Source organism: Lithobates pipiens, unplaced genomic scaffold (genome assembly GCF_037356315.1).
Source record: "Lithobates pipiens isolate NorthernLeopardFrog02 unplaced genomic scaffold, aLitPip1_a1.2 Scaffold_1, whole genome shotgun sequence".
NCBI lineage: Eukaryota > Metazoa > Chordata > Amphibia > Anura > Ranidae > Lithobates > Lithobates pipiens.
Genome location: NW_027507685.1, coordinates 192,793,070 through 192,806,865, shown reverse-complemented (window position 1 = coordinate 192,806,865; position 13,796 = coordinate 192,793,070). Strand labels below are relative to the sequence as shown.

At 57.8% G+C, this 13,796-nt stretch overlaps 1 protein-coding gene across 1 annotated transcript in view; it reads left to right on the top strand.

Moving 5' to 3' along the window:
• Positions 1–10,921: 10,921 nt before the first annotated feature.
• Positions 10,922–13,796, top strand: part of EDA2R (ectodysplasin A2 receptor) — a 50,289-nt gene continuing 47,414 nt past the window's right edge. Inside the window, exon 1 of the mRNA XM_077479351.1 lies at positions 10,922–11,005. The gene's annotated coding sequence lies outside the window, so the exon portion shown is untranslated. The remainder of the gene's footprint in view (positions 11,006–13,796) is intronic.

Sequence of the window (13,796 nt, the reverse complement as noted above, 5' to 3'; positions counted from 1 at the left end):
ACTTTCTCTCTCTCTCTCCCCCCGTCTCTCTCCCCCCTGTCTCTCTCCCCCCTGTCTCTCTCCCCCCTGTCTCTCTCCCCCCTGTCTCTCTCCCCCCTGTCTCTCTCCCCCCTGTCTCTCGCCCCCCTGTCTCTCTCTCTCGCCCCCCTGTCTCTCTCTCTCGCCCCCCTGTCTCTCTCTCTCGCCCCCTGTCTCTCTCTCTCGCCCCTCTGTCTCTCTCTCTCGCCCCTCTGTCTCTCTCTCTCGCCCCTCTGTCTCTCTCTCTCGCCCCTCTGTCTCTCTTTCTCGCCCCTCTGTCTCTCTCTCTCGCCCCTCTGTCTCTCTCTCTCTCTCTCTCTCGCCCCTCTGTCTCTCTCTCTCTCTCTCTCTCGCCCCTCCTGTCTCTCTCTCTCTCTTGCCTCTCTGTCTCTCCCTCTCCCCCTCTGTCTCTCCCTCTCCCCCTCTGTCTCTCCCTCTCCCCTCTGTATCTCCCTCTCCCCCTCCGTCTCTCCCTCTCCCCCCTCCGTCTCTCCCTCTCCCCCCTCCGTCTCTCCTCTCTCTTCCCCCTTTCTCTCTTTCCCTCTCCCCCTCTGTCTCTTTCCCTTTCCCCCTCTCCCCACCTTTCCCTCTCTACCACTTTCTCTCCTCTTTCCCCCTTCTGTCTCCTCTCCCCCTCTCTCTCCCTCTCTCTCCTCTCTCCCTCTGTCTCTCTCCCCATCTCTCTCTCCCTCTGTCTCTCTCCCATCTCTCTCTCCCTCTGTCTCTCTCCCCGTCTCTCTCTCTCCCCGTCTCTCTCTCTCCCCGTCTCTCTCTCTCCCCGTCTCTCTCTCCCCGTCTCTCTCTCCCCGGTCTCTCTCTCTCCCCGGTCTCTCTTTCTCCCCAGTCTCTCTCCCCTCTGTCCCTCCCCTTCCTCTCCCCCCTTCTCTCCTCCCCCCCCCCCATGTTTCTCCCTCCCCCTCTGTCTCTCCCCCTCTCTGTCTCCTTCTCCCCCATCTCCATCTCTACCCCCGTCTCCCTCTCTACCCCCTCTGTGTCTCCCTCTCTACCCCCCTCTGTGTCTCCTCTCTACCCCCCTCTGTGTCTCCCTCTCTACCCCCCTCTGTGTCTCCTCTCTACCCCCCTCTGTGTCTCCCTCTCTACCCCCCTCTGTGTCTCCCTCTCTTACCCCCCTCTGTGTCTCCCTCTCTACCCCCTCTGTGTCTCCCTCTCTACCCCCCTCTGTGTCTCCCTCTCTACCCCCCTCTGTGTCTCCCTCTCTACCCCCTCTGTGTCTCCCTCTCTACCCCCCTCTGTGTCTCCCTCTTCCCCCTCTGTGTCTCCCTCTTCCCCCTCTGTGTCTCCCTCTCTCTCCCTCTTCACTTTCTCCTCCTGTTCCTCACTCCCTCTGTCTCTTTCCCTTTCCCTCTCTCTGTTTCACTCTCCTCTTTCTCTCTTCCCCCTTTCTCCACCTCTGTCTCTCTACCACTTTCTCTCTCCCCTCCCCCCCATCTCTCTCTCCCCCCTGTCTCTCTCGCCCCTCTGTCTCTCTCTCTCTCGCCCCTCTGTCTCTCTCTCTCTCGCCCATCTGTCTCTCTCTCTCCCCCTCTGTCTCTCTCTCTCCCCCTCTGTCTCTCTCTGTCTCTCTCTCTCCCCCTCTGTCTCACTCCCTCTCCCCCTTTCTGTCTCACTCTCCTCTTTCTCTCTCCCTTTCTGTCTCACTCTCCTCTTTCTTTCTCCCCCCTTTATCCACTTCTCTCTCTCTACCACTTCTCTCTCTCTCCCCCGTCTCTCTCTCCCCCGTCTCTCTCTCCCCCGTCTCTCTCTCTCCCCCGTCTCTCTCTCTCCCCCCCCTCTCTCCCCCCTCTGTCTCTCTCTCCCCCTCTGTCTCTCTCTCCCCCTCTGTCTCTCTCTCCCCCCTCTGTCTCTCTCTCCCCCTCTGTCTCTCTCTCCCCCTCTGTCTCTCTCTCCCCCTCTGTCTCTCTCTCCCCTCTGTCTCTCCCTCTCCTCTGTCTCTCCCCCCTTTCTCCACCTCTCTCTGTACCACTTTCTCTCCTCTCCCCCTCCGTCTCCCTCTCTCCCCCTCCGTCTCCCTCTCTCCCCCTTCGTCTCCCTCTGTCTCTCCCTCTCCCCCCTCTGTCTCTCCCTCTCCCCTGTCTCCACCTCTCTGTCTCCTCTCTCTCTCTTCCCCCTTTCTCTCTCTCCCTCTCTCCCCCTTTCTATCTTCTCCTGTCCCTCTCCCCCTTCTCTATCGCTTTCCCTCTCCCCCATCTCTGTCGCTGTCCCTCTCCCCCTCTCGCCCATCTCTGTCGCTTTCCTCTCCCCCATCTCTGTCTCTTTCCCTCTCGCCCTCTCTGTCTCTTTCCCTCTCGCCCTCTCTGTCTCTTTCCCTCTCGCCCTCTCTGTCTCTTTCCCTCTCCCCCTCTCTGTCTCTTTCCCTCTCCCCCTCTCTGTCTCTTCCCTCTCCCCCTCTCTGTCTCTTTCCCTCTCCCCCTCTCTGTCTCTTTCCCTCTCCCCCTCTCTGTCTCTTTCCCTCTCCCCCTCTCTGTCTCTTTCCCTCTCCCCCTCTCTGTCTCTTTCCCTCTCGCCCTCTCTGTCTCTTTCCCTCTCGCCCTCTCTGTCTCTTTCCCTCTCGCCCTCTCTGTCTCTTTCCCTCTCGCCCTCTCTGTCTCTTTCCCTCTCGCCCTCTCCTGTCTCTTTCCCTCTCTCCCCTCTGTCTCAATTCCTCTTTCTCTCTCCCCCTTGCTCCGCCTCTTTCTCTCTCTACCACTTTCTCTCTCTCGCTCCCCTCTGTCTCTCCCTCTCTCCCCTCTGTCTCTCCCTCTCCCCCCTCGGTCTCTCCCTCTCCCCCCTCGGTCTCTCCCTCTCCCCCCTCGGTCTCTCCCTCTCCCCCCTCGGTCTCTCCCTCTCCCCCTCGGTCTCTCCCTCTCCCCCTCTCTGTCTCCCTCTCCCCTCTCTGTCTCCCTCTCCCCTCTCTGTCTCCTCTCTGTCGCCTCTCTCTCTTCCCCTTTCTCTCTCCTCCTGTCCCTCTCCACCCTCTGTCTCTTTCCCTCTCCACCCTCTCTGTCTCTTTCCCTCCCCACCCTCTCTGTCTCTCTCCCCTCTGTCTCTCCCCCTCTGTCTCTCTCCCTCTATCTCTCTCCCCCTCTGTCTCCTTCTACCCTCCTCTGTCTCCCTCTCTCCCTCTCCCCCCTCTCTGTCTCTTTTCCTCTCCCCCCTCTGTCTCTTTCCCTCTCCCCCTCTCTGTCTCTTTCCCTCTCCCCCTCTCTGTCTCTTTCCCTCTCCCCCTCTCTGTCTCTTTCCCTCCCTGCCCTCTCTGTCTCTTTCCCTCTCCCCCCTCTCTGTCTCAGTCTCCACTTTCTCTCTCCCCCCTCTCTGTCTCACTATCCTCTTTCTCTCCCCCCTTTCTCCACCTCTCTCTCTGTACCACTTTCTCTCCTCTCCCCCCTCTGTCTCTCTCCCCCTCCGTCTCCCCCTCTGTCTCCCTTTCTCCCCCCCTCTGTCTCCCTCTCTCCCCCCCTCTGTCTCCCTCTCTCCCCCCTCTGTCTCCCTCTCTCCCCCCTCTGTCTCCCTCTCTCCCCCCTCTGTCTCCCTCTCTCCCCCCTCTGTCTCCCTCTCTACCCCCCTCTGTCTCCCTCTCTGTCTCTTTCCCTCTCACCCCTCTCTGTCTCTTTCCCTCTCCCCCCTCTCTGTCTCTTTCCCTCTCCCCCCTCTCTGTCTTCTTTCCCTCTCCCCCCTCTCTGTCTCTTTCCCTCTCCCCCCTCTCTGTCTCTTTCCCTCTCCCCCCTCTCTGTCTCTTTCCCTCTCCCCCCTCTCTGTCTCTTTCCCTCTCCCCCTCTCTGTATCTTTCCCTCTCCCCCTCTCTGTCTCACTTACTCTTTCTCTCTACCCCTCTGTTTCTCCCTCACCCCCTCTCTCTCTTCTCTCTCTCTTCCCCTTTTTCTCTCTCCCTCTCTCTCCCCCCTTTCTCTCTCCCCCTCTGTCTCTTTCCCTCTCCACCCTCTGCCTCTTTCCCTCTCCCACCCTCTGCCTCTTTCCCTCTCCACCCTCTACCCCCTCTCTCTCTCCCCTCTCTCTCTCTCCCCCCTCTGTCTCCCTCTCCCCCTCTCTGTCTCCCTCTTCCCCTCTCTGTCCCTTTCCCTCTCCACCCTCTCTGACTCTTTCCCTCTCCCCCTCTCTGACTCTTTCCCTCTCCCCCTCTCTGACTCTTTCCCTCTCCCCCTCTCTGACTCTTTCCCTCTCCCCCTCTCTGTCTCTTTCCCTCTCCCCCTCTCTGTCTCTTTCCCTCTCCCCCTCTCTGTCTCACTTTACTCTTTCTCTCTACCCCTCTGTTTCTCCCTCACCCCCTCTCTCTCTCTCTCTCTCTTTCCCCTTTTTCTCTCTCCCTCTCTCTCCCCCCTTTCTCTCTCCCCCTCTGTCTCTTTCCCTCTCCACCCTCTGCCTATTTCCCTCTCCACCCTCTCTGTCTCTTTCCCTCTCCCCTCTCTGACTCTTTCCCTCTCCCCCTCTCTGTCTCTTTCCCTCTCCCCCTCTCCGTCTCTCCCTCTCCCCCCTCCGTCTCTCCCTCTCCCCCCTCCGTCTCTCCCTCTCTCTTCCCCCTTTCTCTCTTTCCCTCTCCCCCTCTGTCTCTTTCCCTTTCCCCCCTCTCCCCCCTTCCCTCTCTACCACTTTCTCTCCTCTTTCCCCCTTCTCTCTCCTCTCCCCCCTCTCTCTCTCCCCTCTCTCTCTCCCTCTCCCTCTGTCTCTCTCCCCATCTCTCTCTCCCTCTGTCTCTCTCCCCATCTCTCTCTCCCTCTGTCTCTCTCCCCATCTCTCTCTCCCTCTGTCTCTCTCCCCGTCTCTCTCTCCCTCTGTCTCTCTCTCCCTCTGTCTCTCTCTCCCTCTGTCTCTCTCTCCCTCTGTCTCTCTCTCCCTCTGTCTCTCTCTCCCTCTGTCTCTCTCCCCATCTCTCTCTCTCCCCGGTCTCTCTCTCTCCCCGGTCTCTCTCTCTCCCCGGTCTCTCTCTCTCCCCGGTCTCTCTCTCTCCCCGGTCTCTCTCTCCCCTCTGTCCCTCCCCTTCCTCTCCCCCCCTTCTCTCCTCCCCCCCATGTTTCTCCCTCCCCTCTGTCTCTCCCCCTCTCTGTCTCCTTCTCCCCCCATCTCCATCTCTACCCCCGTCTCCCTCTCTACCCCCGTCTCCCTCTCTACCCCCCCTGTCTCCCTCTCTACCCCCCTGTCTCCCTCTCTACCCCCCTGTCTCCCTCTCTACCCCCCTCTGTGTCTCCCTCTCTACCCCCTCTGTGTCTCCCTCTCTACCCCCCTCTGTGTCTCCCTCTCTACCCCCCTCTGTGTCTCCCTCTCTACCCCCCTCTGTGTCTCCCTCTTCCCCCTCTGTGTCTCCCTCTCTCTCCCTCTGTGTCTCCCTCTCTCCCTCTTCACTTTCTCCTCCTGTTCCTCACTCCCTCTGTCTCTTTCCCTTTCCCTCTCTCTGTTTCACTCTCCTCTTTCTCTCTTCCCCCTTTCTCCACCTCTGTCTCTCTACCACTTTCTCTCTCCCCTCCCCCCATCTCTCTCTCTCCCCCTGTCTCTCTCGCCCCTCTGTCTCTCTCTCTCTCGCCCATCTGTCTCTCTCTCTCCCCCTCTGTCTCTCTCTGTCTCTCTCTCTCCCCCTCTGTCTCACTCCCTCTCCCCCTTTCTGTCTCACTCTCCTCTTTCTCTCTCCCTTTCTGTCTCACTCTCCTCTTTCTTTCTCCCCCCTTTATCCACTTCTCTCTCTCTACCACTTTCTCTCTCTCTCCCCGTCTCTCCCCCTCTGTCTCTCTCTCCCCCTCTGTCTCTCTCTCCCCCTCTGTCTCTCTCTCCCCCTCTGTCTCTCCCCCCCCTCTGTCTCTCTCTCTCCTCTGTCTCTCCCCCCCCTTTCTCCACCTCTCTCTGTACCACTTTCTCTCCTCTCCCCCTCCGTCTCCCTCTCTCCCCCTCCGTCTCCCTCTCTCCCCCTTCGTCTCCCTCTGTCTCTCCCTCTCCCCCCTCTGTCTCTCCCTCTCCCCCCGTCTCCACCTCTCTGTCTCCTCTCTCTCTCTTCCCCTTTCTCTCTCTCCCTCTCTCCCCTTTCTATCTTCTCCTGTCCCTCTCCCCCTTCTCTATCGCTTTCCCTCTCCCCCATCTCTGTCGCTGTCCCTCTCCCCCATCTCTGTCGCTGTCCCTCTCCCCCATCTCTGTCGCTGTCCCTCTCCCCCATCTCTGTCGCTTTCCCTCTCGCCCATCTCTGTCGCTTTCCCTCTCGCCCATCTCTGTCGCTTTCCCTCTCGCCCATCTCTGTCGCTTTCCCTCTCGCCCATCTCTGTCGCTTTCCCTCTCGCCCTCTCTGTCTCTTTCCCTCCCTGCCCTCTCTGTCTCTTTCCCTCTCCCCCCTCTCTGTCTCAGTCTCCACTTTCTCTCTCCCCCCTCCTGTCTCACTATCCTCTTCTCTCCCCCCCTTTCTCCACCTCTCTCTCTGTACCACTTTCTCTCCTCTCCCCCCTCTGTCTCTCTCCCCCTCCCGTCTCCCCCTCTCCCCCCTCTGTCTCCCTTTCCCTCCCCCCCTCTGTCTCCCTTTCTCCCCCCCTCTGTCTCCCTTTCTCCCCCCCTCTGTCTCCCTCTCTCCCCCTCTGTCTCCCTCTCTCCCCCCCTCTGTCTCCCTCTCTGTCTCTTTCCCTCTCACCCCTCTCTGTCTCTTTCCTCTCCCCCCTCTCTGTCTCTTTCCCTCTCCCCCCCTCTCTGTCTCTTTCCCTCTCCCCCCTCTCTGTCTCTTTCCCTCTCCCCCCTCTCTGTCTCTTTCCCTCTCCCCCCTCTCTGTCTCTTTCCCTCTCCCCCCTCTCTGTATCTTTCCCTCTCCCCCTCTCTGTCTCACTTTACTCTTTCTCTCTACCCCTCTGTTTCTCCCTCACCCCCTCTCTCTCTTCTCTCTCTCTTCCCCTTTTTCTCTCTCCCTCTCTCTCCCCCTTTCTCTCTCCCCCTCTGTCTCTTTCCCTCTCCACCCTCTGCCTATTTCCCTCTCCACCCTCTGTGTCTCTTTCCCTTTCCACCCTCTACCCCCTCTCTCTCTCCCCTCTCTCTCTCTCCCCCCTCTCTCTCTCCCCCCTCTCTCTCTCCCCCCTCTCTCTCTCCCCCCTCTCTCTCTCCCCCCTCTCTCTCCCTCTCCCCCTCTCTGTCTCCCTCTTCCCCTCTCTGTCTCCCTCTTCCCCTCTCTGTCCCTTTCCCTCTCCACCCTCTCTGTCTCTTTCCCTCTCCCCCTCTCTGACTCTTTCCCTCTCCCCCTCTCTGACTCTTTCCCTCTCCCCCTCTCTGACTCTTTCCCTCTCCCCCTCTCTGACTCTTTCCCTCTCCCCCTCTCTGTCTCTTTCCCTCTCCCCCTCTCTCTCTTTCCCTCTCCCCCTCTCTGTCTCTTTCCCTCTCCCCCTCTCTGTCTCTTTCCCTCTCCCCCTCTCTGTCTCTTTCCCTCTCCCCCTCTCTGTCTCTTTCCCTCTCCCCCTCTCTGTCTCACTTTACTCTTTCTCTCTACCCCTCTGTTTCTCCCTCACCCCCTCTCTCTCTTTCTCTCTCTCTTCCCCTTTTTCTCTCTCCCTCTCTCTCCCCCCTTTCTCTCTCCCCCTCTGTCTCTTTCCCTCTCCACCCTCTGCCTATTTCCCTCTCCACCCTCTCTGTCTCTTTCCCTCTCCCCCTCTCTGACTCTTTCCCTCTCCCCCTCTCTGTCTCTTTCCCTCTCCCCCTCTCTGTCTCTTTCCCTCTCCCCCTCTCTGTCTCAATCTCCTCTTTCCCTCTCCCCCTTCTCTGTCTCACGCTACTCTTTCTCTCTCCCCCTTTCTCCCCCTCTGTCTCCCTCTCCCCCTCTCTGTCTCCTCTCTCTCTTCCCCTTTCTCTCTCTCCCTCTCTCTCCCCTTTCTCTCTCTCCCTCTCTCTCCCCTTTCTCTCTCCCCTTTCTCTCTCCTCCTGTCCCTCTCCCCCTCTGCCTCTTTCCCTCTCCACCCTCTGCCTCTTTCCCTCTCCACCCTCTGCCTCTTTCCCTCTCCACCCTCTGCCTCTTTCCCTCTCCACCCTCTGCCTCTTTCCCCTCTCCACCCTCTGCCTCTTTCCCTCTCCACCCTCTGCCTCTTTCCCTCTCCACCCTCTGCCTCTTTCCCTCTCCACCCTCTGCCTCTTTCCCTCTCCACCCTCCTGCCTCTTTCCCTCTCCACCCTCTGCCTCTTTCCCTCTCCACCCTCTGTCTCTTCCTCTCTCTCCCCTCCTCTCTCCCCCTCTCCGCCCTCTGTCTCTTCCTCTCTCCCCTCCTCTCTCTCCCCTCCTCTCTCTCCCCCCTCTTTCTCCCCTCTCCCTCCTCTCTGTCCCTTTCCCTCTCCCCCCCTCTCTGTCTCTTTCCCTCTCCCCCTCTCTGTCTCCCCCTCTCCCCCTTTCTCCCCCTCTGTCTGTCTCTTTGCCCTCTCTGTCTCTCTCCCCTCTCTGTCCCTCCCTCCCCCCCTCTGTCCCTCCCTCCCCCCCCCTCTGTCCCTCCCTCCCCCCCCTCTGTCTCCTCCTGTCCCTCTCCCCCTCTGTCTGTTTCCCTGTCCCCCCTCTCTGTCTGTTTCCCTGTCCCCCATCTCTGTCTGTTTCCCTGTCCCCCATCTCTGTCTGTTTCCCTGTCCCCCATCTCTGTCTGTTTCCCTGTCCTCCATCTCTGTCTGTTTCCCTGCCCCCCATCTCTGTCTGTTTCCCTCCCCCTCTCTGACTCTTTTCCTCTCCCCCTCTCTGTCTCAATCTCCTCTTTCCCTTTCCCCCTCTGTCTCTCCTCTTTCTCTCTCTCTGTAACACTTTCTCTCTCCGCCCTCTTTCTCCCTCTCTGTCTCTTTCCCCCTCTCTGTCTCTCTCTCCCCCCTCTGTCTCCCTCTCTCCCCCCTCTGTCTCCCTCTCTCCCCCCTCTGTCTCCCTCTCTCCCCCTGTCTCCCTCTCCCCCCCCTGTCTCCCTCTCCCCCCCCTGTCTCCCTCTCCCCCCCCTGTCTCCCTCTCCCCCCCCTGTCTCCCTCTCCCCCCTCTGTCTTCCTCTCTCCCCCCTCTGTCTCCCTCTCTCCCCCCTCTGTCTCCCTCTCTCCCCCCGCTGTCTCTTTCCCTCTCTCCCCCGCTGTCTCTTTCCCTCTCTCCCCCGCTGTCTCTTTCCCTCTCTCCCCCGCTGTCTCTTTCCCTCTCTCCCCCGCTGTCTCTTTCCCTCTCTCCCCCTCTGTCTCTTTCCCTCCCCCCCCTCTGTCTTTCCCTCCCCCCCCTGTCTTTCCCTCTCCTTCTCTGTCTCACTCTCCTATTTCTCTCCCCCTTCCTCCACCTCTCTCTGTACCACTTTCCCTCCTCTTCCCCCCCCTCTGTCTCTCCCCCCCTCTGTCTCTCCCCCCCTCTGTCTCTCTCTCCCCCTCTGTCTCTCTCTCCCCCCTCTGTCTCTCTCCCCCTCTGTCTCTCTCCCCCTCTGTCTCTCCCCCTCTCTGTCTCTCCCCCTCTCTGTCTCTGTCTCTCTCCTCTCTGTCTCTCCCCTCTCTGTCTCTCCCTCTCCCCCTCTGTCTCCTCTCTCTCTCTTCCCCTTTCTCTCTCTCCCTCTCTCTCCCCTTTCTCTGTCTCTTTCCCTCTCCGCCCTCTGTCTTTCCCTCTCCACCCTCTCTGTCTTTCCCTATCCACCCTCTCTTTAAATCTCTTCCCTTTTCTGTCTTACTCTCCTCTTTCTCTATCCCCCCTTTCTCCACCCCTCTCTCTGTACCACTTTCTCTCTCCCTCTCCCCCTCTCTGTCTCTCTCTCTCTCCCCTCTTCCCTCTCTGTCTCTCTCTCTCCCCCTCTGTCCCTCTCTCCCCCTCTGTCCCTCTCTCCCCCTCTGTCCCTCTCTCCCCCTCTCTGTCCCTCTCTCCCCCTCTCTGTCCCTCTCTCCCTCTCTGTCCCTCCTCCCCCTCTCTGTCTCCCTCTCTCCCCCTCTCTGTCTCCCTCTCTCCCCTCTCTGTCTCCCTCTCTGTCTCACTCTCCTCTTTCTCTCTCCCCCTCTCTGCACCTTTCTCTCTCTCTACTACTTTCTCTCCTCTCTCTCTCCCCCTCTGTCTCTCTCCTCTCCCCGTTTCTCTACTTTTTCTCTTTCTCTCCCCCTCACACACAACCTCCCTCTCTCTCCCCCTCTGTCCCTCTATCCCCCTCTCTGTCTCCCTCTCTCCCCCTCTGTCTCCCTCTCTGTCTCCTCTTATCCCTCTCCCCCTCTCTGTCTCACTCTCCTCTTTCTCTCTCCCCCTCTCTGCACCTTTCTCTCTCTACTACTTTCTCTCCTCTCTCTCTCCCCCTCTGTCTCTCTCCTCTCCCCATTTCTCTACTTTTTCTCTTTCTCTCCCCCTCTCTCACCACCTCCGTCTCTCTCCCGCTCTCTCTACCACTTTAGGTCTCCCTCTCCCCTCTCTCTGTCTCCCTCTCCCCTCTCTCTGTCTCCCTCTCCATATCTCTTCTTTCTCTCTTTCTGCTCCAGTATATTAATACTGGGAGCCTGGGGGTGGATGGAGAGGAGATGGGACCACTGCAGGGGCTCCATAGACAGGAGACATTCCCTACACAGATCATCCCCCTATGTTCTAAGAGGAAAGTAAGGGGAGTGAGGGGTTCTGTCAATGCTCAGGTCTTTTTGCTGATCCAACTGGACTCACTGAAGGTGACCATACAATCTGCTTGTATCCCTCTCTCCACTCTGTATGTCTCTCTCCTTTATATCTCTCTCCCCCCCTCCCCCCCTTCTCCATCTCCTTTCTGCCCCCCCCCCCCCCCCCTCCTGTTTCCTTACAGAGTCTATATAAAGTGAATGTTCTCTGGGTCTTTTCTCCTGCTGAGAACACATTCACACATTCACACATTTCTTTGTTTACAATCTCTCCCCCATTCAGTAGCACAGCCCTAACCCCGCCCACTCCAGCCCTTCCCTCCAATCACAGCACGGAGGGGGTGCCTCCTGTCATCCCAGCTCACTGTACTCTGAAGATTACCAGCGATTTCATCAACTTATTACTCATCGGTGTGTCAGTGTGATCCCCCATAGAGGAGCCGGGGGGCGGCCAGGTAAGATCGGGGACCCCCATCCATTGTATGGGGGAAAGGGGGAGAGGGATCACAGAGATCCCTACAGGACATGTCCGGACTCATCCTCAGCACATGGGATCCCGGGGTGATATTGTATCATCTATGGAGCCCACACCTGAGACTCTTATATCACCCGATTTGTAACTTGTTACATTGTTGTGCTGCCAGGATCGGAGATGTTTACATTGTTGTATTGTCGGGTAAATATTTACATTACTGGAGTGTTGGGTTTATTTAGAACTCACATTGTTTTTTATTTTATTTTTTATTTACTTTTTTGTTATAACTTTTGTTTTGTATTTATATACAGAATTGTGGTGTTAGTTGTGTTACAATGTCGTAATTATTTACATTGTTGTATTGTCGGATTAGATTTGTAACATTCCCGTATTGTCGGAGGGATGAGGAGGATGAGGAGGGTCCCCTCTATGGGTCCCCAGTGATGTGGATCCCCAGGCAGTGGCGGGGTTGGCCGGGTATTTTTAGGCAGTGTGGGTGGGTGGAGGGGACATGTGCTGCGAACAAGTCGGGACTTGTAGGACCGTCCCCTCCACCCCGGGATATTAATACTGGGAGCCCCGGGGGTGGAGAGGAGATATGTGACCACTGCGGGGGCTCCACACACAGGAGACATTCCCTTCACATGTCACCCCCTATGTATTAAGAGGAAGGTGACTGGGGGGGGGGGGGTTCTGCCAATGCCAGGTCTCTTTCTTATAATGCTGATCCAACTGGACTCACTCACTGAAGGTGACCATACACTATACAATCTGATAGTACAATCTTTTACCATCAGCCGTGTAGTACAGGGGACTCCACACTGTTCAGTATGAAGGCCACATTGTATGTTTTACAAATAAGGGGAAACCAAAAATCATTTTTCATCTGCAACTCATCCATCAGAGCCCCCCCCCCCACATCAATGTCTCCCCCCTACATCAGGGTCTCCATCAGAGCCCCCCTCCCCCATACATCAGGGGCCCCATCAGAGCCACCCTCCATACATCAGAGTCTCCAGAGCCCCCTCCCTCATCAGGTTCTCCATTTGATCCCCTCCACACATTACGGTCTCCACCAGACCCCCCCGTACATCAGGGTCTTCATCAGAGCCCCCCCCCCCCCCACATCAGGGTCTCCATCAGAGCCCCCCCCTCCCTCGTACATCAGGGTCTCCATTAGATCCCCTCCATACATTATTGTCTTCACCAGACCCCCCCCCCCCCCCCGTACATCAGGGTCATAATCAGAGCCCCCTGTACATTAAGGTCTCCATCAGAGCCACCCCCCCTCCATACATCAGGGTCTCCATTAGATCCCCTCCATACATTAGTGTCTTCACCAGACACCCCCCCCCCCCCCCGTACATCAGGGTCACAATCAGAGCCCCCTGTACATTAAGGTCTCCATCAGAGCCAACCCCCCCATACATCAGGGTCTCCATTAGATCCCCTCCATACATTAGTGTCTCCACCAGACCCCCCCCCCCCCGTACATCAGGGTCACCTTCAGAGCCCCCTGTACATTAGGGTCTCCATCAGAGCCCCCCCCCACCCCGTACATCAGGGTCTCCATTAGATCCCCTCCATACATTAGTGTCTTCACCAGACCCCCCCCCCCCCCCGTACATCAGGGTCACAATCAGAGCCCCTGTACATTAAGGTCTCCATCAGAGCCCCCCCCCCCCCCACCATACATCAGGGTCTCCATTAGATCCCCTCCATACATTAGTGTCTCCACCAGACCCCCCCCCCCCCCCCCCCCCGTACATCAGGGTCACCTTCAGAGCCCCCTGTACATTAGGGTCTCCATCAGAGCCCCCCCACCCCGTACATCAGGGTCTCCATTAGATCCCCTCCATACATTAGTGTCTCCACCAGACCCCCCCCCCCTTACATCAGGGTCCCCATCAGAGCTCCCCCCTTACATCAGGGTCCCCATTAGTAGCACCCTTAGATCAGAGTCTATGTCAGCATCACCAATTACATTATGGCCCCATCAGGTGTCCTCCCCTTACATCATGGAACCCCCAGACATTAGGGTCCCCATCAGGGGCCCTCCCTATATCAGAGTCCTTATAAGAAATCACAATGCAGCATGGTCCCCATCAGAGTCCTCTATTGCATCGGGGGCCTCGAGGTCCCCATCAGAAGCCCTCTTAGATCACAGTCCTTTACATCAGGGTCCCTATCACATCAAAGTCCCCATCTGAGACACCCTTAGATCAGACTCCACATAGCATCATCCATTACATCATGATCCCCTTCAGAGCCCCCTTGCCCTTATATTAGGGTCCCTATTAGAATACCAGCTTACACCAGGGAACCCCCTTATCAGGGTCTCCATCAGAGCCCCCTTACATCAGACTCTGCATCAGTCCCCCCCCCCCACATCAGGGTCCCCATTGGAGCCCCCCCCCTTCCTTACCTGAGAGTCTCCATCTGAGACACCCTTAGATCACAGTCTACATATCATCCATTACATCATGATCCATTTCAGAGCCGCCTTGCCCTTATCAGGGTCCCCATCAGAGCCCCCTTATATCAGAATCTTCATTAGAGGCCCCCCTTACATCAGACTCTGCATCAGAGCACCCCTTTACATCAGGGTCCCCATTAGAGCCCCCCCCCCCTTACATCAGAGTCTCAGAGTCCTCTCTTATGTAGTGGGTGGGGAGTTTAAGCAGACCATAGCCTCTGTTGACCTTGGCTGACCATGCATGTTAAGCACACATCACTAGTTTTGGGAAATCTAAAGGAGATTTTACAATCAG